Below are 24176 nucleotides of genomic sequence, written 5' to 3' on the forward strand. Positions count from 1 at the left end.
ATATAGCTATGAAATTCTTGTTTTGGATTCTACATATATTCTTGTTACCGTAGCTTTCTGTCGCTTTTCACCCTTGAGAATTTGTAATGTTGACTCTGAAATTCAGTTTTTTTTTTCTGTTGAAAAAAATGAGCTAAAGCGAAAGAAAGCTTCGAAAGCCTAAAAGAAGCATAATAAAAAAACAGAGAATTTTTATCCTGTAGTTACCGTACGCTCTCAGCAACCTATTATTGGATTTGTTCTGTGCTGACGGAAGTGTTTTCAAAATTTAATATTTTTTAAACTTTCATGTCGTCAGCATTCCCTATTATTTTATTTTTGCACGATTTTATCAGTCTCTATACTCTGAAAAACCAATTTCGTCTTACTTAGGAAGAAATTCATAAAACATTCATTACTCCAATAGGAAATTTTTTGAAATCAGACTCGAGCGAAATTCAATTCAAAAAGTCGGTATTAACTTTTAGGCTTATCTCTGCACGTTTGCTAGAGATATTCTATTGAAACATGGAATAATACATAAGAAATAAATAAACTGAATTCTCAATGCGTACACTTGAAGATTCATACACTCTTTGTTTATATCTATCAAATAAATTTCAAAAATATCTAAATTTTGAATTATTTTCGGATAGTAGCTATATATTTTAATGTTGCTATAAAATTTGTTTTTAGATATTTATTATTAATACAGGTATAGGTTGTTTTATAAACGCAAGATTAAAGTTAAATATATAATTTTTCGAAAATCAGACGATTTATAGTTAATGCTTTGAATTAGTTTTGATTGTCACTTCAGTTTTAATAATGCACTAACAAAAAAGTTTATCATTTCATGAACGTTCACACTAATTAATGTTTAAATATTTTAATCGCAAAAAAGCATATTTATTTTAAGTTCAAAAAAACTAAAAACAAAAATGATGCAAATTTGATAACAATCTATGTTCAAGAATATTTTATAGACAAAACCAAAACAAAGCAAAATCTAGTCTCGGAACTTATAAGGGCTTTCATCAAAAACCTTTTTTACAGTTGTATTGAATGACAATTAAAGTAAGCAGAAATATTTCGATTATACCAACGCATGAAAAAATCACTTTCATTATTATCAAGTAATTTATAAACAGGTTCATTGTTATTTTATATCGGGTTTTTTAAAATCACTTAAAAAAAGCTATTGAAGCAAAAACTTTTTAATCACCAGGTAAATGCTTTTCAGAAGAAAAAAATTTTCTATTTAGTATTGTGAGCGCAGTGCTTATGAATAAAATGTAGCATACTCATTTAAGAGCTAAAATAATTTTTGTTATTCTTTAAGACTATTAAATTACCAAGAATAAATTAATAATTGCTGTAAAATAATTCATTCAGCATGCATATAAAAGTAATATTATAAATAATAATATCAATTGAAACATTATGTGGAAAAGTTAGTTTAATTTTTTTCTAAACACATAGCATAAAATGCGAAATAAATATAAATGTAACAATGATTCAACTTATCTTCGATTTATTTGTTGAGTAAATGCGATAATTTTAAGAATATGAAAGCAGTAAAAATATGAGAACTATGTACAATATTTTTTTTTTAAAAATGTGTCGTTTCTTAATGAGATTTCTTTGGGGACTAAGTTATTTAAGCAGTTATTCATTTTTTACAATTTGTTTTAATCTCAAGTACTTAATGCGTAATTGGTTTTTCAAATTTTAAACTGTTTTTAATATTTTCTGCGAAGAAAAGCAAATAAAAATTATAAATAATAATTGTATTTCATGTATTTTTATTCAGTTTTTCTTCATTCTAACAAACTTATATATTTATTCAAACACTATATTTTCAGCATACTTAACAATGTATTCATTACATAATTCTTCTGTGGAGTCTTTCCTATAAAGTTTATTTTATGAAAATTAATGCAATATTTGAAATAATTTAAATTATGCTAAGTTAAATAGTTTGAAATTAAAAATGTTATTAAAATAATCTTAATAAAAATATATGCAGTTTTTTTAGTTTCCTTGAATGCATTGGTTAATCAGATTGTTTTAGCTTTCTCATGTTTATAGAAAAACTATTTCAGATTTGTAAGTTTAAATGGCAGTATATAAAAACTATTAAACTGTCAGTTTCTAATTTTGAAATCTAAGTTTTCTTACTCTCTTTCAACTAAATAATACGTCAACTCTACAATGCGTGATGATTGATACTTAAAATTAGGAAACAAGTCAAACCTTTACTAGAATATTCAGTACTTATACTTTAAAAAAATTTGACTTAAGCATAAATTAATCAAAACTCTTAAATTGTTGCTATGACCAATTAGCTTCATAAATTGAGAATTTTAAATTTTTAATGTACATTTAGTTTAATAAGATGCTCTTGCTTGCCCAAACCTAAAGAAAACTCCGGAATAAAGAATATGTTCTCTTTAATATTTTAAGAAATAAATCGTTTGGGAATACTTTATTATAAGTGTATAAATGCTTAATATATAAATCTTACTTTAATGATTTTTAGTTTTTATACTTAATTAACTTGAAATATTTCTTTAAAAATAGCCATAGAAATGGAAACTTAAATATCTCAATCATGCAGTCCTCACAATTGCTTAGAAATAACTTTTGTTTCTTTGAACTAATTGTTATGTCAAAAATAAAATTTATTTCTTTAAAAGATCCTAGAGTTTTTATTGTATTTACACAGATTTGTACCAGTTTCTTCAAAAAGGTTTTTTTTTTTTTTGATAAATTTAAGTCTTGTCATTTTGCATTTTTTCTTACAATAAAACCTAATTTCGCCGATGAGATTATTTAATAAGAGTGCAAAAATTTTATTTCTAACAATGTTTTTCTATGTTTAGAAAAGAGATTAACGAAGAAAATATTAATAATTTCATAATAATTTTATAATCAGTTTATTAAAATAATATTATTTTTCTAAATTTTCTTCGTTACTCTCTATTTTTTTGTCTATATATATNTATATATATATTTCCCCCCGAATTTTTATAATTTTTTTTTAAAAATAATTTTCTTCTTTTGTTTTTTCATTATTCTATAATTTTTTCCATGTTTTCGCTACTTTCTGAACTCATGTCTTTTGAAAGTCAATTTTTCAGGGAAAAATACTTCTGAAACATTATTATTTGATTTTATGATGATGACAACAAAATTAATCGAGATCTTCTTTATTAAATAAAGAACCATACCATGAGATTTTCATTTCAATAATTTTTTTATGAAAAGAAAAGCAGAAAGAAAGAGTGACAATGCCTTAAATCAATTACATACCATTTAGTTTTTTAGACATTAAAACACAATAATGAGAAGAAAAAAAACATAAATGGCTTTTTGTTAACATTTTTATGTCGAATCAAATCTAACAACTAGCCACTAAAGTTATAAAATCTTAATTTTTTAACAATGCATTTGTTTCAGAAAAAGTCAGATTTCATTAATCATTAGATTTTGAAAATTTATTATGACGTTAGATTTTAAATATATTTAAACCATTAAATTTCTTGAAATTCATTGAAAAATATAATTTTTAAGAATAACATCAAACTAGGCTTATGACATGGTGAAATATTTGAGAATAATTATTCTTTACTTGTTTAATAGAATTTATATTCCAGAAATGCTTAAAAATTTTTATTCAGACCTAATGTTACAAGTTATACTGAAAGTAATTAAACTCTTATCAATAATTTATTTCTTCAATTTTCGAAATATCTAAAATACCATAACTTATTAGACTTGATTCCAAGACGATACAATTTAATTAAGTACATAATATACAATTTTATTATATATAGACTATATTCATTACGTTGTATACAGATTAAAAAAGTAATCGTAATCTCATTTTAGTATTGCCTAACTCTTGTTTATTTTTTTAGTAACCGTATTACTATACTAGAGAGAAATCAAATTACATAAGAGAAATTAATATCACATATAAGAGAAATTAATATACATGAATTACATTCATGAATATACAGTGTTTTAATGGAATAAAAGTCATTTTCATTTATAAACTTGATTAACTTTATTTAAATAGCTCGGAAGAAGTAATATTTTAATTAAAGTATTTGACATTGAAATGTATTAACTATTTCTTGCAAGATTTTTCTGAACACGGAAGTTGCAGGTTCCGTTTTACAATACACCATATCCGAGTAATGCAGAACTCAGGGGCTTAAAAAAGAACGTTGGGAGTATCTATTTCCGGGAGGTAAGAAGGAAGAACAAGTGTGTGTTGAGTTCTTTTTTTTTATTCGCACCACTCCTTAAGCCTAACAGGTGGAAACTACAGCGCCTCACCTCAAATAACTTCCCGCTTTCTCACGCGTCCTCGACCGCCAAATCTCTTTCTTAAAGAGCGTCTTCCTTTACCGGTTCAGGGTTAGTAGGTTTCCGGAAGTAAATAGTTACTTATAATAAATAAAGAGTGAAATTACTTAAATTTAGAAAAATAAGTTCAAGATTAGTAGAGAACTATGATTTTAATCATCAATACTTAATAGATCATTAATGAAGGCGAAATTTTATCTCAGGTGTAACCACAAATATCTATCTGCAATAAATTTCATTTTTGTGCAAATTCAATTAAAATTTTAAATTAAGAAGATTAAATCCAATTAAATATCAATGCTTACAAATAAAAATATAATATGTTTATATTACTACCAAGTCCAAAAAGTTTCAACTGGAAAAATCTTTTTTCCCTTAAAAAAAAAGAAGAAAATAATCTTTATATTATTCGTGAACACTTTGTTCTTTACATTTTGCAGTCCTATCTATTTTTTACTTGTCGTCTTTGAACAGTAGTTTATGTAGGCTAATTTCAGAATAAAATCCCACATACTATGTGGAAAATTTGAAACACAATTTGCGTGTGAAAAATATGAAGTTTAAAGTGTATTTTTTTATATTTATATATTTTACCATGTCTAATTTTAAGAAGAAAATTTTTTTATTTTATTTAAGGATACTTGATGTAAAAAATAATGCCCTATAAAATGTAACCATTCTTTTTATACCTAATTTTACACTATAAAAATCAGAAGAAACTTCAGAATATTTAACGTGGAAACTTTATTTTTCACAGATTGCAGTCAGATATCCCATTTTTTATATCTTTTCCTTTATCAGCAGTTTATCTAAGCAAATTTTAAAATAAACGCACATATACTATTTTTTAAAATTTATACTGAAATAGGTGTGGGAAAAAGGAAAAGCTTAATATGCAATTATTTATTTATTTATTTTGCAATCTCTAATTTTAACAACAACAAAAAAATTATCTCTTACTTAAAAATATTTGAGGATGAGAATAACACACTATAAAGTGTTGCCATTGCTTTCATGCCAAATTTTACAGTATTATAATCACAATATTTATTGGAATGATCATCAAAATTTTCAGAGTAGAGGATTAAATCTCTATAACCACAAATCTTTTGCAAGATTGAATAAATATTTAAAATGGTTATTTGTAGTAACTATTTCAAATGATATTTCTTCTTTTTTTCTCTTTTTGTGATCCGATTAATTTAAAAAAACATTACTTATTTACAATTTTTTTTAATGTTTAATTTACCTATACGTGTTTTATTTCTCCAGTAAAAATTTCGACTAAAAACCGCATAGTTTTAAAGAACATTAATGCTATTTTTGTTGGCTGATATCCTTAATTACTTAAGTATTTAACTACTTAAGTATATTAAGTATATTAATAAAGTAATTTCAGCTAGTTACTTTCGAAAATCGTGAATTTAAAATTAATTTTCATAACTTGTTGGAAAATATTTCAAAGCTGCTTTAAAAATTTTGCAGTAGGTATAAAAAATATGTTTCGATAAAACTTGTTTTTAAGTAAAAGTATAATGAAATTTTTTTTTGAAACGAAAAGCAGAACGAAAGAGTAACAAAGCCTTACCATTCAATTACATACCATTTAGTTTTTTGAACCTTAAAAATACAATAAAAAGAAAAACGAAGCGATAAATGGCTCTTTGCTAACATTTTTATATAAAATCAAATCTAACAACTATAGCTACTAAAGTTACAAAATCGCACTTGTTTCAGAAAAAGTAAGATTTAATTAATCACAAGATTTTAAAAATTTTTTTTCATGTTAAATTTTAAATATATATGACAAATTTAAATCTCTTAAAATTCATTGAAAAAAATAATTTTTGACAATAGCATCAAATTAAGCTTATAACATAGTAAAACTAAAGAAAACAATTATTCTTTACATGTTTAATAGAATTTATATTCTAGAAACGTATTAAAAAAATTTTATTCAGACCTTATGTTGCAAGTTATACTGCCAGCAATTAAGCTATTATCAATAATTTAGTTCTATAATTTTCGAAACATCAAAAGTTCCATAAATTAATAGACTTTATTCTACGATTTAATTAAGTACATAATATATAATATCTTTACGTAGATAAAAAAAAACACAATTTACAAAAATAAATTAACTTCAATCACGAATCAATCAAGAACGATGTATAAAGGCACTCTGAAAAATGATATTTCGCAAAACTTCTTTCCTAAACAATACATGTTTTAACGTTAAATTATAACTTTCATGAATAGAATGACATAAATACGTGTACTTCATTTTTTTTAATCCATTTCAATTTGCACTCGTTTTTACTTTTTAAAAAATGAAAATATGCAAAATAATTTAAGTAATAATAATATTCAAACTTTTTGAACCAGCAAGCAAAATAGATCTTTCTATTGCATTTAAGTGATGATTTCAAAAAATATTCCTAATTTCAAAATGCAATTTAATTTAAATAAAAAATTACAATTCGATGAAAATTTCCAGATATAAAATATTTTATGCCACATTCGTTTTAAAATTATATGTTTATAAATAATTTTCGTGCGAATGTAACTGAAAACGAAAGTATTGTTTTTACCAAGTGGAATGCTTAAAAAATTATTCTTCAAAACTTTTGTAAATTTTTCTAATTTGGTTGCTTTAATTTTCAAGAATTGTATAATTAATGCTTTCGTATAACAAGTTATTTAAGAATAGTTTAATAATTTCAGATCATCTATAACTAAATTCTAATTACAAATTATACAATAATTTGCATTTCTTAACATGCCAAACAGTTTCCTACATGTAAGTATTAAAAACGCAAATAAAAAGCACGAAAATAATTTTAATAACATTATGAACATGTCTTAATGAAATCTTAAATATTTTCAGAAAATTAATCTACGTAATGGCTACAGAAACTACAAATGTGGGTATATGAAAATGTTTCTAGAATTATATTCTTGAAATATTTTAAATTACATTGTTACATACATTCTCTTAAAATGCTTTAATGAAATAAGTTATTATTTTAAAGTGTATTTAAGAGTTTCAACAAAATATGTTTACATAATTTTGATGCGTTTTTGATTTTTATATTTTGAATATTTCTTAGCATTGCCTCAATTTAAAATAAGAGAAAGGTAGTTTTGATACAGCTAATGATCAGTATTTTTATTAAAAGTGAGCTGCTAGCTAAATTAAAATTATTGCTTAAAGCTGTATTAAATGACTTTTTAGCACTTCAATTTTCGGGTAAATTCCTTTTTTAAATAAAGATATGCTTTTTTTTTAGTTGTAACATTATTAATTGCAATGCAAATTTTTATTTTCTTTAATGCTAATAAAAAAGAAAACTGACGGTCATCTTTCAGTTTCCTTGCATATTCACAATAAAAAGCATCTTGTATATAGTTATGCAAAATAAAAAGCGTATATTAAATTTTCGTGAATTTAAATGTGAAAAGTCATGAAAAAAGGCCAGTAGTTTTAAGTGGTATTTTTAACCTTTTGCTTTTCTAGTATAGCTCGCGCAATGATAACTTTGAATTCTCACTATCACAATCATCTAACTTTTTATATTAATTTCAACATTATGAATATTTTTACCAAATATTTTTTAGTAAATTGAAGACAAAATATGCAACTGAACTGAGTTTGTAAAAATGGTTATGGATGTTCACCGTAAAAATTACTCTGTTAAAAGGGGAAAAAGTTTATATTGAAACAATCATGACCTAGAATGACATCTTTAGTTTTAAATATGTATTGTGCTTCAAATATTTATAACGAGTATTTTTCAATTATCAATACTATCCTTTCCTTTTTTCTCATATATTTAAATCTTTTTATGATAACAAAATGCCTTTTGAACCAGATCATAAGCAATATTATACTTTCTATTCACCTAATATCATATTTTCCATTCACCCAATGTTATATTTTCTATTTTCATACCAGCAATTCGAAATTTATTGAACATTCTGTACAAATATAAATATTTTCCCCCAAGCTTGTGAACGCATTTCCTCTTTAATATTCTAAAATTCGAAATATGAACAAAAGCTTCGGTATTCGATCTATGAACATAGACATGATTAAATTTTTCCTGCATAAGCATTAATAAGAACGCATGTTTTTCAATTCGGTGAGCACCTGCAATGCGTTATCTATAGCCTGAAGCGGATTTGCCCAATTTCAGAGGAAATATCAATAACCCATTACATTGCTAGGATAGTACCATTCTTCAATATTATTGCATATGTCCTTAGGTCGGATTTACTCTTCTTATTATTCTTATTTGTTTCGAAAAAATTTTGAAAGAGAATAATTTCTTTCTTCGTTCAGTGTAGTTGCGATGAGTTGCTATTTTTGAAGAAAAAAAATTTACCCTATTCGATTTTTCAATTTATTTATTTTATTCGCAATATTTTCATCATTTCATAAGTTACTTGAATTCCGTTCCTGAAGAACGTTAAAATGATTTTGGAATCAGTCTGAATATTTCATTTTGCAATATTGAAAAACCATGAATTTCAAATACCAATTCACATTTTGAAGAAATGATGAGATTGGTCGCCAACTGTATATTTTCGTTCATTTTATATCAAAAATAATGCTTTTTTGATTTCATTTCCAGAGTGCGAAAATAGCTCTTCTTTATAACTACTATTTCAGAGGTTAGAAGGTATATAATTTTTCTGCAACAATTTTATGTAATCTTTTTTTATTACTAAATCCCTTATTTTAAAATTGCTTTTTAATTTGAAATTTTCCTTTGTGCAATAGCTTTTATTATTTAATAAAAATAAGTATGAAAGAATGAGTTTTTTAATTAGTCTGAAAAACATTAATGAGTTTCAAATAAAGTTAATATATTCAAACTGGTAAGTAAGGCAAAACTATTTGAAGTATAATTCAATGTTTGCAGCTAAATTTAAATATATCGAATCATATTACACTATTTATATTTTGCAAAATATTTAAAACATCCTTTCAAAATATTTAAAAGCATATTCATAAATACTGTATTAAATAATTTTTAAAATTATAACTCTAATTTTGACAAGATTTGTTACATAATAGAATTATTGATGGTATTAAAGTCTTTTTTATTTAATAACAAATTTCATTTTGTTTTTATGAAAATATGCAGAAATATTTTTCTGGAAAAACTGTTAAGATTTATTTTACGTGTTTATAAATGATCCGAAATCTATGCATGTTTTTTTTAAAAAATCTTTTCAATAATTAATGTTTATTTTTTTCATCGTCAATTTGTCTTTTAATTTGAGTGATTATCTTTAAAGTAATTTTCACTCTTGCAGATTGTTGTATAAGGATTAACAGTACAGTTGAAGCTCACAATTAAAAAATAATTTTATTTCCTCTTACACGAAAAACGTATGTCAAGTAACAACTATTAAATAGATGCATTATATTCTCTAATTTATTATATGATAATTAGTAGAATATAATCTTATTAATAGAATAAAAGTTTGTTTAAAAACATGGTTTTTTATGTAATTAAATGTTAAATAGTTTTTAACATTGAAAAAAGTGTTTAAAATTTTTCTCTAAATTGCTTTCTGAATAAAGTAGAAATTCCAATCAATTGCTTACTTTAAAATTTTAATAATAGAAAAATTTATTAACTACTTTTTTACTGACACTTCTGTACGCCGTATTTTATACGTCACTAAATTCTAAATTCTTATTATAGTTCCAGATATTAATTACTGAATATTAGACTTTCAGACTCCTTCTAAGATTCTTAGCAGTATATATTAGCTAGTATTAGAGCATAGATTAGCTAATATACACTTGATGTATAGATAGTATAATTGTTTTAATAGGATGTATTATATATGGAATTATACCTAGGCTTTTATCAGTTATATGCATTTTTATAATCATTCTTTACGATCAATACCCATCTCATTTCAATGATTTTATCAGTAATCATCAAATTTAGGAATAATTCTTTTTAGAGATGATGTTTATAAAATTTAGATAAGATAAGAATAATATACACAAAACGAATTAAAGTATGAAGACAAAATAATTAAGCTTAAATAATTTAAAAGGATATTTAAAGTTAAGATATTTGAAATGTTTCTGAATAACTATTTACAACACTGTAATAAATTCCCTATCAAACAATGGTATAAAGCATTGGAACTCTGGGTTACCCGTTTAACTCATACCCGTTTTAACAAACCCCGTTTCAACGTAAAATACCTTTTAATCGTAAAATATTATTCAGTAAATGTATAGCAATATTTATTTAACCAGAATGGTTAAATTGTTTTACGGTAATTAATACTGTAAAAACTTAAGGTGTATAAGATTTTTTGTTTTGTAACTCGTCCCGGAAAAGTGCAATTTACCGGAAGTGCAAAAGTGTATTTTATGTGTGTGAAAATTACCGGCATTTCGTGTGCCATTATTTTTACCTTAATTTTAAATGGTAATTTTATTTTACAATGCACATGCTGTGATAAGAATTTTATTCAGGCTATAAACATTTAACAATCTGTTAAATTCTCCCAGATATTAAATATACAAGATAAATTACTATTATTTTTACAAAAGTTAGCTTCATATAGCATACTTAATACATAAACAAATGTATTAATACTTAGGGATAACTATTTGATTTACCGAAGATATGAAAATTTCAAAAAAGCCATAATTCTCGCTAGCTTATATTTTTCTGAATATTTGTTGGCATCTATTTTTTCAGAATTTATATATGTTATGCAGCCAACAAAACATATTTTATCTTATGTTTTCCCTTGTTTCGTTTTTACTTTTTCCTCATGAATTGTCTCGTTTCTCTCAGCATCTCAACAAGACATGCAAAATGCAAAATATTTTGACAGCCGTGAACACTATTCCTGAAAGACTCTTCATTCAATGTGAAAGTCTTTATGCCGCTATGAGTAGCAAAATGTGACACTATTTTCATATCACACATTACTAGAAGTTGTTGTAAAAGAAGGCGATACATTAGATGATATTCTTTATCATGTTAAAATCATGCAGAAAATGTCAGTGATATTTTAAACATTTTTTTTCTCTTTTGAAAATGGAATAATTTCTTACGTCATAAATAATTTGAGCCTTATAAATGTATATTTTATATGTTTCATTAGGTTTAGAGATTGACTTCAAAAAATTTCTCAAGATTGTAACTTTCTAAGCCTGCTTTCAATTCTACATTTGTTAAAAAGTGAAAAATGCCTTAAAATTTAACCATTTCTTTCTTCAAAAGTTAACACTTAGTTGTTACTAATTAAAGAAATTTTCATAAGGATATAATTTAGTGCCAGTTTTGAAATTACAAGTTTTGAAAATTTCTCTTTGTAAGAAGAAAAAAATTCTAGTAAAAATACGGTATTGCATGGTAATGGCATTTCTGATAATAAAAAATATATAAAAACATAATTGTGGTTTATGAAATCAAAATATGTGGTATATAAATCATCCATTCGGTAATTTTTCGGTTCATATTGTTAGTTTTTACCTGAAAGTCTCCTTTTAAAAATTATAATTCCTATTACCACATATTTAGTAAAAAATTACTAAGCTGAAAAAAATAATAATAATTTAACCGTATAAATGGATTTTCTGCCATGTTAAAAGGAATCATGATAAAAATTGACAAATTTTATCATATTTAGCAAAGTTCATTACTTATTATAAAATTATATTTTATGGTTAATTTTACCAAAATCCTTACCAAAGTGCTTACGTAAAACTTTCCGACCTTTTTCGTGTTCTTATAGAGTTCTTATAGATAAATTTTACCATATAGTTTTGACCATACTTTTTTTTCTCAATGTATCTTTATGCTCAAAGGCTCTACATCCAAATATAATATTAATGTGCACTATGTTGAACCTTTAACAAAATGCTATGCAAATTTCTAGCAACCTTAGTAGAATGTGACACTGTACCATGTTTTCTTTCAGATTGAATCTTACCCAAGTCGAAATTCTTGATGGTTCCATCAAAACATTTTGATGGTTTATGTTGGTTTCAGTGCAATTCATGATGGTCCAACATCATTTGATGGTCACCATCATCCAACATTTTCCATTATGCTTTCACGGTTTTTAATATGCCAACAAACTTCCATCATTCCAAGATGGAAAATGCTACTTTAATACTATAATGGTTACCCATCAAGTGAAGTTCGATTCACATGGACCAACAATTCATGATAATTCGTGATGGTTCCATGACGATTAAAACAATACATTTCCATGATGGTTTAATGAGAATTCTTGTTGGTTCTCAGGAATATACCATCAAAACAATTTCGTTTTTCTTTATGTTGGACCATCAAAAATCAGTCCAAATTCCTACATTGGGGTGATGGTGGTTCATGATCGTATCAACATTTGTTTTCTACGAAATTATGACGGAAATTTCTGATGGTTGAACTTGAACAAATCATCAAAAAAGGTGCTATTATGTTTGACCATCATAAATCTCAAATTCCTACTTTGGGGTGTTGGTTACCTATGTTGGTTGCCATCGAAAATACAATGGTTCATAATGGAATTATTGATGGTTACCATCAAGATGATGTTGGTCCATCATTGTAAAACCATCCAAATTTTTAACTTAGGTAGATTCATTAAATCAAATAAAATGGTTCTGTTCTGAGCCAGCATGACTTTGAGGAAATCTGGAATGAATTTTGTGGTTCATCATATTTTAAAATGTCGAAAAATGTGCAGTGCTAGTTTTTTGATGTTTAGAAAGAAACCTCGATGACATTGGCATAAAATATTATGAATGCTTATAATATATAATAAGGATATAAAATACGCTTATGCTTTTATTATGTATAAAACAAAAAGTTCATGTAATTCTACATTTTGTACTCAATAAGTAAATTTTCCATTTTCACTCTGTCAAACAAATTTTATATCATAATTTTAGACTAGAATTTTAATATAATCACATGAAAAAGTTGAATATCACTTAAAATGCCTTTATAAACACATGAATTAGCGTGTACTAATTTTTTTAAACTGCAGTTTTATGCTTCCTTAATATGTTTCATTATATTTACAACTTGTTAGATTATATTTTGGTTGCATTATTTTCGCAATTTATTTCTGTAAATCTTCCTTTATAATAACGAAACGAAACGAAAATAAAAATTCTCAAAAATTTATTTTCTAATTAATATTATTTCAGTAACTGGAATTTTGGTTCATTATTTTTATCTAAAATACGTTATAGCGATTTACAATTTTTAAACACCAAATGCGAAATTTCTGTTAGAAATAGCTGTTAAAGTTGTTAGAAATAAAAATCGAAAAAAAGATAGACGAGGTATTAAAAATTACAAACTTTTTGAGCTAGAATAACAATGCTCCTAGAATAAGACTCCTGCTGCTACAATGATTTTCTGTTTTATTATTTATTAATATTAAATAATTTCACCTTCAGTTTCTGCATTTAATGATAAATTGAATGCCATGTACAATTTTTTTAAGTTGATGTTATCTAATTTTAAAAATCACAATGAAATTTATCTTGAACTCTAAATTTTGCTTTTAATCATTTTATTAATTACTATTGTAAATTGTGTTTATTTGTAAATAATAGATCTTTTTTATATACATAAAATTCAATAAATAAGATGTTAATTAAAAAAAACTATAATTTTCAGATCAGATAATAAAGAAATTTAATGTCTTTTTCACACTGGCCATTTAAAAAAAACAATTTTTACTATAATATGCTATTGCATAATAATTTTCGTGTCATGTAGTCTGTTAGCATAGTTCGCTTAAATGTGTTCAAAAAATAATGAGCCCATTACAATAGGCTTAGTAAGCAAACTTTTACATAATATGCTAATTTACAGATTTAAATAAATTTCTAATAAATCTATTAACTCTTAAAAACATATACTTTTTTGAGACATCAATTCAATTGAAAATTTCATAATAAGTTTAAAATTTTGTTACCTGTTCTCTTAAACTTGCACTTTCATTCAAAAAAATATATAAACTGATGTGAAATTCATCATTTTTTAAAAGTTTTTCCAATTAATATCTCGTTTGTGGTTAGTTTTTGAATAAAAAAACATGGCTTTATGCAATTTATTTTACACAATTTGCTTTATTTACTTAGCATTTACAAATTTATTATTGTCTTGTGTATAAAATTTCTTTAAGATGCTTTTGAATTAGTTTTTCAAGTTTTGAAGCAATTTGTTATATTTAATTATTATATCTTTAATTTTACAAAATTCATTCTGATTTAGATGGTTGTTTGTATCTCTGCTACTTATAAAGCAAATATGCTTTATTAAGAATCACCTCTAACTTATTTTTAAAAGCAGTGTATACAAAAGTTTTAGTTTGAATTTCAAATTAAAAAATGACAAAACAAGTTATAACATAATAAATTTTGCCATGTGAATTCACAATATTAAAGTATAAGCAATTTTTTTCTTTACAGACACTAGACAGTGAGAAAATCTGTAATAAACTGCTCATAATTATTAATGCAATTACTAAAGATATTCTATTATACTTAAGAGAAATATCTTTTTATCAAAGTTTCCTGAGTTCAATGATATTAAAGGGACAGAAAGCTTCATTTTCTACACGAAAATTTTTAAACTCTAATTAAAAATATATATATTTTTAAAAATTCACATTATTTTATAAGAAAAATATATATAATTTGCACCAAATGCAATTTCCATAATCTTATTTCAACTTAACGGATTCATGCGAAAATCCAATGATATTTCAAAAATAAAATAAAAAAACTATTCTATATTAAATTGCAATTTAGTATTTCCAGCAAAACTAATATAAATCATGAAGGAAAAATCCTTTTAATAAATAAAATAAAATAATCTAGGAATGTAACTTACAAAATAATACAATTGATTCTTAAGAAAAAAAATATCATATAACTATTCAATTTCATTCAAATATATCAAAAAGAAACTATCTGGTTTCTAAAAACATCTTATAATTAATATTTTTTGATTTAAACTTCTTAAATCAAACTCAAACAATCATTTCATCTCTATTTGATATTTAATCACACTCTGATTTATTTATTACTACTATTTAATTTAATTTATACTAAGGAATATGTTTATAACAGCTTTTAAGTAATTTTTTGTTGGCATTTATTTCCAAACGTTAAAAAAATGTAAAACTTCAATTATTTCCTTAAAAGGAATTTATCGTATTACAAAAATGAAAATGTTACATAAAAAATTTTTTAATGGCTCACATGCCTGGAAAATTTCCCTTTATCATTAATAAATTGCTTAAAATTGTTACATTGTAACTATACAATCGTCATAAATAGCGTAAACAGTATTTTTACTTATTTGAAAACAATACGGTGAAGAGTATTTCAAAAGGTCATAAAATCTATAACAGAAATAGCTACATTAAACACATCATGAAAATTTGCACTGAATATAAAGCTTAGTGCATGACGAAACTTCAAAAATTAAATTTTGACAACATGCATTTCTACAAAATATACACTGAGAAGAAAAATTATGGTCGAAACTACCAGAATATTGTATAAATTGCCGTGTTTCTGTTCTACAGAAACATCGACAAGTAACGGTTAAATTTTACCAAAGAGCTCTGACTTAGGTGGAATTAACAATAAAATATAGTTTTATTTTCATGCTGTTTGGTAGTAAATGTAGAAAAATTAGTTAATTTTATCATGATACTTTAGAGCATGGCATAAAGAGCATTCATTCGGTTAAATTTAGTTTTCAATTTTGAATTTTTACTCATAGGAACTGTAATTTTGAAAACCAGAATTTCCGGTAAATCGCTACAATACGAGCAGAAAAATGGCGAACTGATTAATTTAAAAGCATTACATTTTGATTTCATTACCAAATTTATGCCTTCATTTTCACAAGAAATTTCATTACAATACAAGTATGTTAGTTTTACCGGAACTTTTTTTACCCTGTCGATTACAGTTCTAATGCATCTTATTAATTACTTGAACAATTCAATGTATTAAAAATGCAATATTGCTGCTTGTAAACAATGTTATCCAAGACTTAATGTTCAGTTTATTTAGCTGAATAAAAATTATAAGATACCTTCTTTCAATCCCTTCTCCTTTCTTTCTCTTCCATTTTAACTTTTAATCCTAAAAAAGAAAGTATATGTTAAAGTTTTTTTTGCAATTTCTCAGAGGAAACACTATTATTAATATTACGTATTAAATTTATAGTCGAAATTAATTGCTGATACTGAATATTTCAAATTTTGCTTCTTTTAGAGCAAAGTTATAATGCTCATATTACTTTTCATGGTGTAACTATAAATACAAGCATAAGACTGCATAATAACTATAATATAACTCGAACAATTTTAACATTTCTCATCCTTGTGGTTTTATTTTTTTGCTTATTTTGGTTATAAGTAAACATAACTAATTTCAGTTTTAAGCTTCAATGATCGGTGGTTTTAAATTTTATAAATCTGATATTTTTAGTTACTTATATTCAAAGGAGGTTTAGTCTGTACAATTTCACGGTATGATGTTGGCAATAGAGGCAGCATTGCGTACCGGTAGCCTTTACTTCCCAAAAAGACTCTCGTTTATCAATCTGAAGCTGTGTGAACTTCAAGAAGTCACGGGGGGGGGGGTTGAACACCTGTTCTTCATAATGACAGTTCAGTGTTTTAACTACTGAGCCAGTCTGGATCGTAAATAAATGCAAAAAAAAATAAATTAAATCTAAACAATTATTTATAATATATAAAGGCAGAAAATTGTTTCCTAATAGGATTTCAATTTTAAATGAAAAAAAAAAAAGAATTTTCAAAATCCCATAAATAATATATTTTTCAGACTCTCTCTCTGTGATTAAAATTATGCACAACACAATAATTTGTATTTAAACTGCATAATTTTGAATTGTTACCATGAAAAACAGCTTAATTTGTTGAGATGCCTATTTATATTTATTTTTAATCATTTAGAATCCTTTATTTTTCTAGTTAGCGCAGTATCAAACATTTAGCAGCATATTAAATTTTGAAATTACAGACAGATTTAAATTAAAAATGTGTGAATTGCGGACAATTTATTGAAATGTTGTTGAAGAGCTGCAAGGTCTAATATTTCATAGAAACGTTATGTGATTCTAAAATAATCTAATATAAACAAACGAATGCTCAGAAATTTTTAAAATAGTTTTTGGTAGAATAGAATTAGTAAGGTATTAAATTAGAATTAGAATTTGTTAAGGTATTAAAAGCAATAAGATTAAAATAAATATTAAGAAAGAATTTTTTTTGCTAAACTATTTATCTAAACTATTTCAACTATTACTAAAACTATTTCACTAAACTATACCTCTGAAAATATTTATTTTTATCTTTAAAAATTTGAATAATTTGGAATATTTTAAGTTGAATCAAACTCTGTTAAGAAAATAAAATATTTCAATTCTTCGAAAGTTGTATAATTCTATATAAGCATGAAAATATGATAATAATTTTATTTCATATGAGAGAAAATGGTCATCTATTATTTCACTTGTATTCCATTTTGTTTGTTCCGGATATGTGAAGCCCCTTAGCAAATAAATAATACAAATATAATATTTAACCAATATATCATAATATTTTATCATTCCTGAATATCAAGGTTTAATAATCATTGATTTGTTAAACATTTCACTATATAACCAATTAAAATCATCTTAATATTAATAAAATTTAATTATCCTCTTTAATTGTGGGGTAAAATTTAACTTAAAAAACATGGAAGAAAGATTTAATGGCATGATGCGAGTGCAAATTATTAAATGAATATTTGAAAATGTAACTTTTTCTCAATAATGTGTTGTCCTAAATGTAATGCATTATATCCAAAAAAAACTAAATTGCTTTTTTTATTTACTTTCCGTACATATTTTTATTCTGAATAAAAATCAACATTATATTTTTATTCCAATAAAAATCAAAAGATTATTAATGTACATTAAAGTACTATTATATTGACAAGTATACTATGTCAGTATGTTAGTCTTATTTTAGTTTCTTTCTTAAACAAAAATACACAAATTTTAACATGTGATTGAGAATAATCCAGATATTATCTGTTGAATATTAATAGTTTTATTTCTTTGATTTATTTAATAATGATGAATAAAGATTGTAATCATTAACTAAACATTATATTGTCATAGTTTTTAGCCTCAGCTTTATGCCGCGTCTTCAATTTGTGGAAAATAAAATTATAGGTTTTGTTTCATAACTCCTTATTTTGGCCACATTTTAATTTAATAATTGATAAGTATGTAAATTTAGTGATTCATATACATTATATTATTTTTTATTTGAACTTTTAATTATTGAAAATTTAAAAAAACCTAGGTTTAAATAGCGTTACAGCCCACGCTACAAAATTCTACGAAGGGCAGGATACTATTGTAATATATATTGTAAAATGAAATTATCATTAATTAAGCATTATTATATCACGGTTTTTAGACTTAACTTTCTGTCGACATTTTCCATTTACGGAAAAAAACATTATAGATTTTGTTTCATAACTCCTTTTTCCTGCCACTTTTTAATTTAATTGATAAGTAAAAATTAAATTCAGAGATTCGAATACCTTATATTAGCTTTGGTTTATTTTTTATCTGAACTCTTAATTATTGAAAAATTAAAAAACCTGGATTTACATAGCGTTATAGCCCACACCACAAAATTCTGCGAAGGGCAGTGCATTTGTTTTCGGATACTATTGTAATAAATATTGTAAAAACAAATTATCATTAACTATACATTATTATTCATTGTTTCTAAACTTAACTTTCTGCTGACATTTTCCATTTATAGAAAAAAACATTACAGATTTTGTTTCATAACTTCTTTCTCCTGCCACTTTTTAATTTAATTGATAAGTAAAACTTAAATTTAGTGATTCGAATACCTTATATTAGCTTTGGTTTATTTTTTACTTGAACTCTTAATTATTGAAAAATTAAAAAACCTGGATTTACATAGCGTTATAGCCCACGCCACAAAATTCTACGAAGGGCAATGACTTACCTGGATTTTTTTTCGGATACTTTTTTTATGCATTCATGTTCTTTTGTGAATCTCCCTTCTTTTCTTGAAGGAAAAAAAAAATCTTAAGGACGTGTATGGGGCATAAGGCCATCTTGAATGGTGAAAGCAACGCCCCTGGCACGCGTTCACTCAGGGTTGCTCCACTTCCTTATTGTTGCCATCGGACGTCGTAAAATGTCGCTATAAAAAGACAAAAATGAACCCTAAGATTTATAAGTCATTCAGGCAAGCCTTAAATTTTTTTTTACCGATTTTAGTGTCGTTATTTGCCAATATAATAATTTCTTTAGTTTAACGTAGAACATGATGGGGATTTCCTTCATCTGCTTAAGTTATTTTGTGCATTTTCTTACACCTGAAAGTTATAAAACCCATCGCAGGTGAAAAGTGTTTTATGGTAAGTTATGGGTTTATTCCATAATTTATGAAAGTTCATCGCCCGGTAATAAATGTATAGTTATTAATGGAAGAAATGATAAAACTTTTCTTGCATTAATATCGCTTTTCCTGGAGATTATGTTCAATTTTTTTTCTCTTTCAAACTAAGTTTTCGTTCTTTAAAATATAATAAACTTGTCGTAAAGTGAGTTACGATATTTTCTCGAAAGAAACTGCAAGCTGGAATAGGCTTTAACCAACAAATAGTTATTTGACCAAAAAAATAACTAAACAAAAATTCACTTTTTATAAATCATTTTAAGAGTGTTTCATCTTTATGTACGAATGTTGCAAGCGTTAACAAACGTTTTCATAAACTTCTTGAAAACTTTAAAAATATTTTTAATACATTTTAAATGTACATTAAATCGTACACATCAAACATATTGCTATAATTGATCAGATTTAAAGTTTAAAATCAAATTAAAAAGCTTATTTCAAACTTTCCTTCCATCAGCAATATTTTTTATAAGATTATGCTAATTTTTTTGTATGAAATATGTGTTTATTTTAAATTGAGTTGATCTTCCTTTTTCAGAAAAAAATCAGATAAAGAAAATACACGACTGTCTATATCCATTTTTCTGCCCTTTCAAAAACAAAGACATTCTTTTGAATTATTTATAACATATTTAGGATGCATTTTTCATACAGATTTAGAAATTGTTATTGCACGTAAAAAGAATCTTCTCGCAAAAGGATAAGTAAACTTAAATGAAAGTATTTTCTTAATTCATTTTAAATATAAATTAAATTCTATGCTTCCATATTAAGTATATGGCAATATTAAATTTTTGATATTGTTATATATTAAATAATTATCTTAACATCTCAACAAAGGTTTTACGTTGTAAGCGAGGAATTTAGGATGATTGCATGTAAGTGGTTGTACATTTCTACCCTGATAATAGGTCTGAAATTGTACGTATAATTTAAATCTAATATATGAAGTGTGAAAAAAGGTATAACAAAAAAAAGAAAGAAAAAACAAGGTCAACATTTAAAAATTAAATATACCAAAAATTAAAGATCAAATTACTCTATTTTTTGTAAGTATAAGATTATTCTTTCGATAAAGAAATTTAGATTTATACACGTTTACATATTCAATCATAAATTTTGCCCCTATAAATGATAATTGTGAAATATTTCTAATTTTGTATTATTTATAAGCTGTCATTTAATCTTTAAATTTGAAGCGTGCACTAAAGTCCTAAAAACTTAAAATAGGAAAAGATAAATGAGTAATGTTTTAAAACAGCATAAAAAAAATTTGAAGAGTTTTTATGTAATTTTATGTGGAATTAATAAGCTAATTATTCTTATGTAAAACTAATTAACTAACATTTTATCCAAAGTTAATTAGCGAAGGGGAGCTAGTTCCAATGAAAGTATTTTATTGTATATTTTAGAATTAAAGTGATATCAGTTTATATAGCGCTTATAAATAAATACTAATAGATAAATAAATGTTTTGTACTTTCAAATATTGCGAACAAAATTTTAAGAAAAGCAAGTTAAGAGATAGCCTATCTTTAGTAAGTATTACGTTATAATTAAGCATATAAAATGCAATATTTTAGTCGAATAAATATAATTTAATTTTAAATGTATGATTTTTTATTTAAAAAAGTCTCAAATGCGGAAACTCTTCACAGAGTGAATCATGATATTTTTAAAATGTAACACAATATCAAGCAAATATGCCAGCAACATTAATGAAGTGTTAAACTAAACCTTGAATCAATTGAAGTTGAAACATTATCAAGTCATCGCTTTAAGATTGAAGCAAAGTTGCGCATTATTGTGGTTCATGACACTTAAAAAAATACAGGTTTACTTCGAGTTCATGTTTTAATGCAATTTCAAAAACTGTTATTATAAAATCGGAAAAAAATACATCTAACGAATAATTATTAAAGAGAGATATTATATTTTATTTTACTGAAATTCTTTAATTCAAATTCTTTATAATTTATCAACTATTTCTCAATAAACACGATAAAAATTTGATAAAATTTAAAATTTTTTTTTTAAATAAATGGAATTTTGTAATATTATATAAGGTTGCCTAAAATGTAAAGCAAAATAATTTCTTTCTTTGCATCGTTTTAAATGATATGCCTTTTGTATTAAATTTTTATTTCTGAATAATTTTGATCAGATAAATTATAGAACTAGTTTGTATTGTTGAGGGATGAATGAGTTTTTGGGTGTTTAGTTAAGTGGATCACTTCTTGAAGCAGAATCCTTATAACTTCAATAGTAAAAAGTGCTACTAACTTCAATAGTTAAAAGTGGTAGTGCTTTCGAAAAGAGAATTACTAAAACACTTAAAAAATCATCCCAATTTTGTTCATTTGTTTTTCGAAAAACTATTTAAACTAGAGCGTTCTTTAACTTGATGTAAATAATGTAAGGATTATATATACCGAAATTAAGATTTATTCGAGCATTATTTTTAGAGAAAATGTTATTTTAGTGGTGAAATTTTCAGTTTTGAGAAAAAGCCATCAAAAGGAATAGCGAGTTGCGCTAACAGAAAAAAACATGAAAATACTGCTATGTGACTAGAAAAAAAATAATTTTAGAATCTATAGAGTTAGTTCTTTATTATAGAGGGAAAATTAAAATTTGTAATTTCAGTTTTAAGACACGGGAAGTTATGTAATTCGATTCCATCAAGGAACAATATATGATATTTAGTTGAAACTTGTTTGATGAAATATTATATAAGCCGATGCTGTTAGCATTATAAACTCAAAGTTGAAAAAAATATATATATTTTCTTTAATGATGCTACGCATTTTTAAGAAATGTATAAGCTCTTATTTTTAAGATTAAGTTTCTAATTTTTTAACAATTTGGAAAAATATGCTTGCATTTCTTTTTCAGTATTTATTTTTTCAAAATTTTTAACACCACTCATCAAAATAGCACCATAATATTTATGAGTTATCAATATTTGCTTAATAAAAGATTAATTTTCTGTATCATTATATTGTGACGTAATCAATCACTTCATTTTTTTTGGATAATTTTTTAAGAAGTTTCATATAGATAATAAACGAAATCTGCAAGTTAATAATCGTAGTACAGTTAAAAATGATAATTCAGTAAATGAAAGAAAAATATCTTTCCAAATAACTCTTTTTCATTACAAATGAGATTGATCTTTTCTTTATAAGAAAAGTTATATCCAGAGATTCAAGTCGCAAGTTATGGAACAAACGAAACTTCTTCATTTTGATGGCACAGCAGCGCCACCTGTCATCCTGATTTTTGCATTTTAATGCTAAGTTTTTATTTTCACAAAGAAAAGGATTGAAATAATTATTATCTTTTTTTTCGGTTCTCATTTTAGTCTTTAATTTATATCTATTTCGCCATAGATAATTACTAATTTATTTATCTATTTTTTAAAATATTTTTAAGCAAATAACAGGAAAAAAAAATATTTTATTTAAATTCCGTTTCTGATTTTAAGTTCACGAATTCCACAGTTCAAATTGCTTGCCAACTTTGAAAAAAAAAAGAAAAAGAGACTTTTTTTCAAAAATATTTATTTAAATAAAAAGGAAAAACTTCTCTCGAGAAATTTAAACTATCACTTCTCCCGTTTGTTATGTATCATAGAAATTTTAAAGGAAAATTTCATGCAAACTATCTCCAAATAGTTTAAAAAATTCCTTTTTAAAATAATCCTTCAATTTTTCAGTTTTGACAAGATATACATCAAAACATATTGCGGCAGTATTTAAATGTATTTCTAATCAATGTTTTAACACGAAACATCAGATATCACTAGATTGCGAGATATTTGCTTCCGTTTTAAAGTTAATATTTGCAGTAAATTTATCTACAGTTTTCTGGATAAACATTTCGAAATAGTGAGAAAATGTATTTATTTCCTAAAAAGCATTTTGCTATTTTGTTTCTTTATAGTTCAAAAATTTACAGTTAAAAAAAAATGAAACTTAAAACAATCTTAAACTTCTTGTTTTTTAAGAATGCGATTTTTTTTTTCGCAAATTGAATTATGTCTCCAAAAATTTCATGTATCCTTCTTAGAAACTATATCTTATTTAGACATATTTTTATACAAAATTCATGCTTTTATTGTTAAAGCAAATCTGCGAATTTTTTTTCTAAATTTAGTTTAAAGCAATTTTCTAATTTACAAAGAAATTTTTATCTATAGATATTCTATTGCTGGTAATATAAAAACACTGTATCAAGTGATATTTCAAGGAAACGGC

At 24.6% G+C, this 24176-nt stretch overlaps 1 long non-coding RNA gene across 1 annotated transcript in view; it reads right to left on the reverse strand.

Moving 5' to 3' along the window:
- Window positions 1-24176, reverse strand: part of LOC107453389 (uncharacterized) — a 209993-nt gene that overhangs the window by 127296 nt on the left and 58521 nt on the right. Inside the window, exons 3-4 of the long non-coding RNA XR_001585319.3 lie at window positions 19459-19659; window positions 16485-16534 (exon numbers count right to left, since the gene is read on the reverse strand). This is a non-coding gene — a long non-coding RNA (uncharacterized lncRNA). The remainder of the gene's footprint in view (window positions 1-16484; window positions 16535-19458; window positions 19660-24176) is intronic.

This window comes from Parasteatoda tepidariorum, chromosome 4 (assembly GCF_043381705.1).
Source record: "Parasteatoda tepidariorum isolate YZ-2023 chromosome 4, CAS_Ptep_4.0, whole genome shotgun sequence".
Classification (NCBI taxonomy): domain Eukaryota; kingdom Metazoa; phylum Arthropoda; class Arachnida; order Araneae; family Theridiidae; genus Parasteatoda; species Parasteatoda tepidariorum.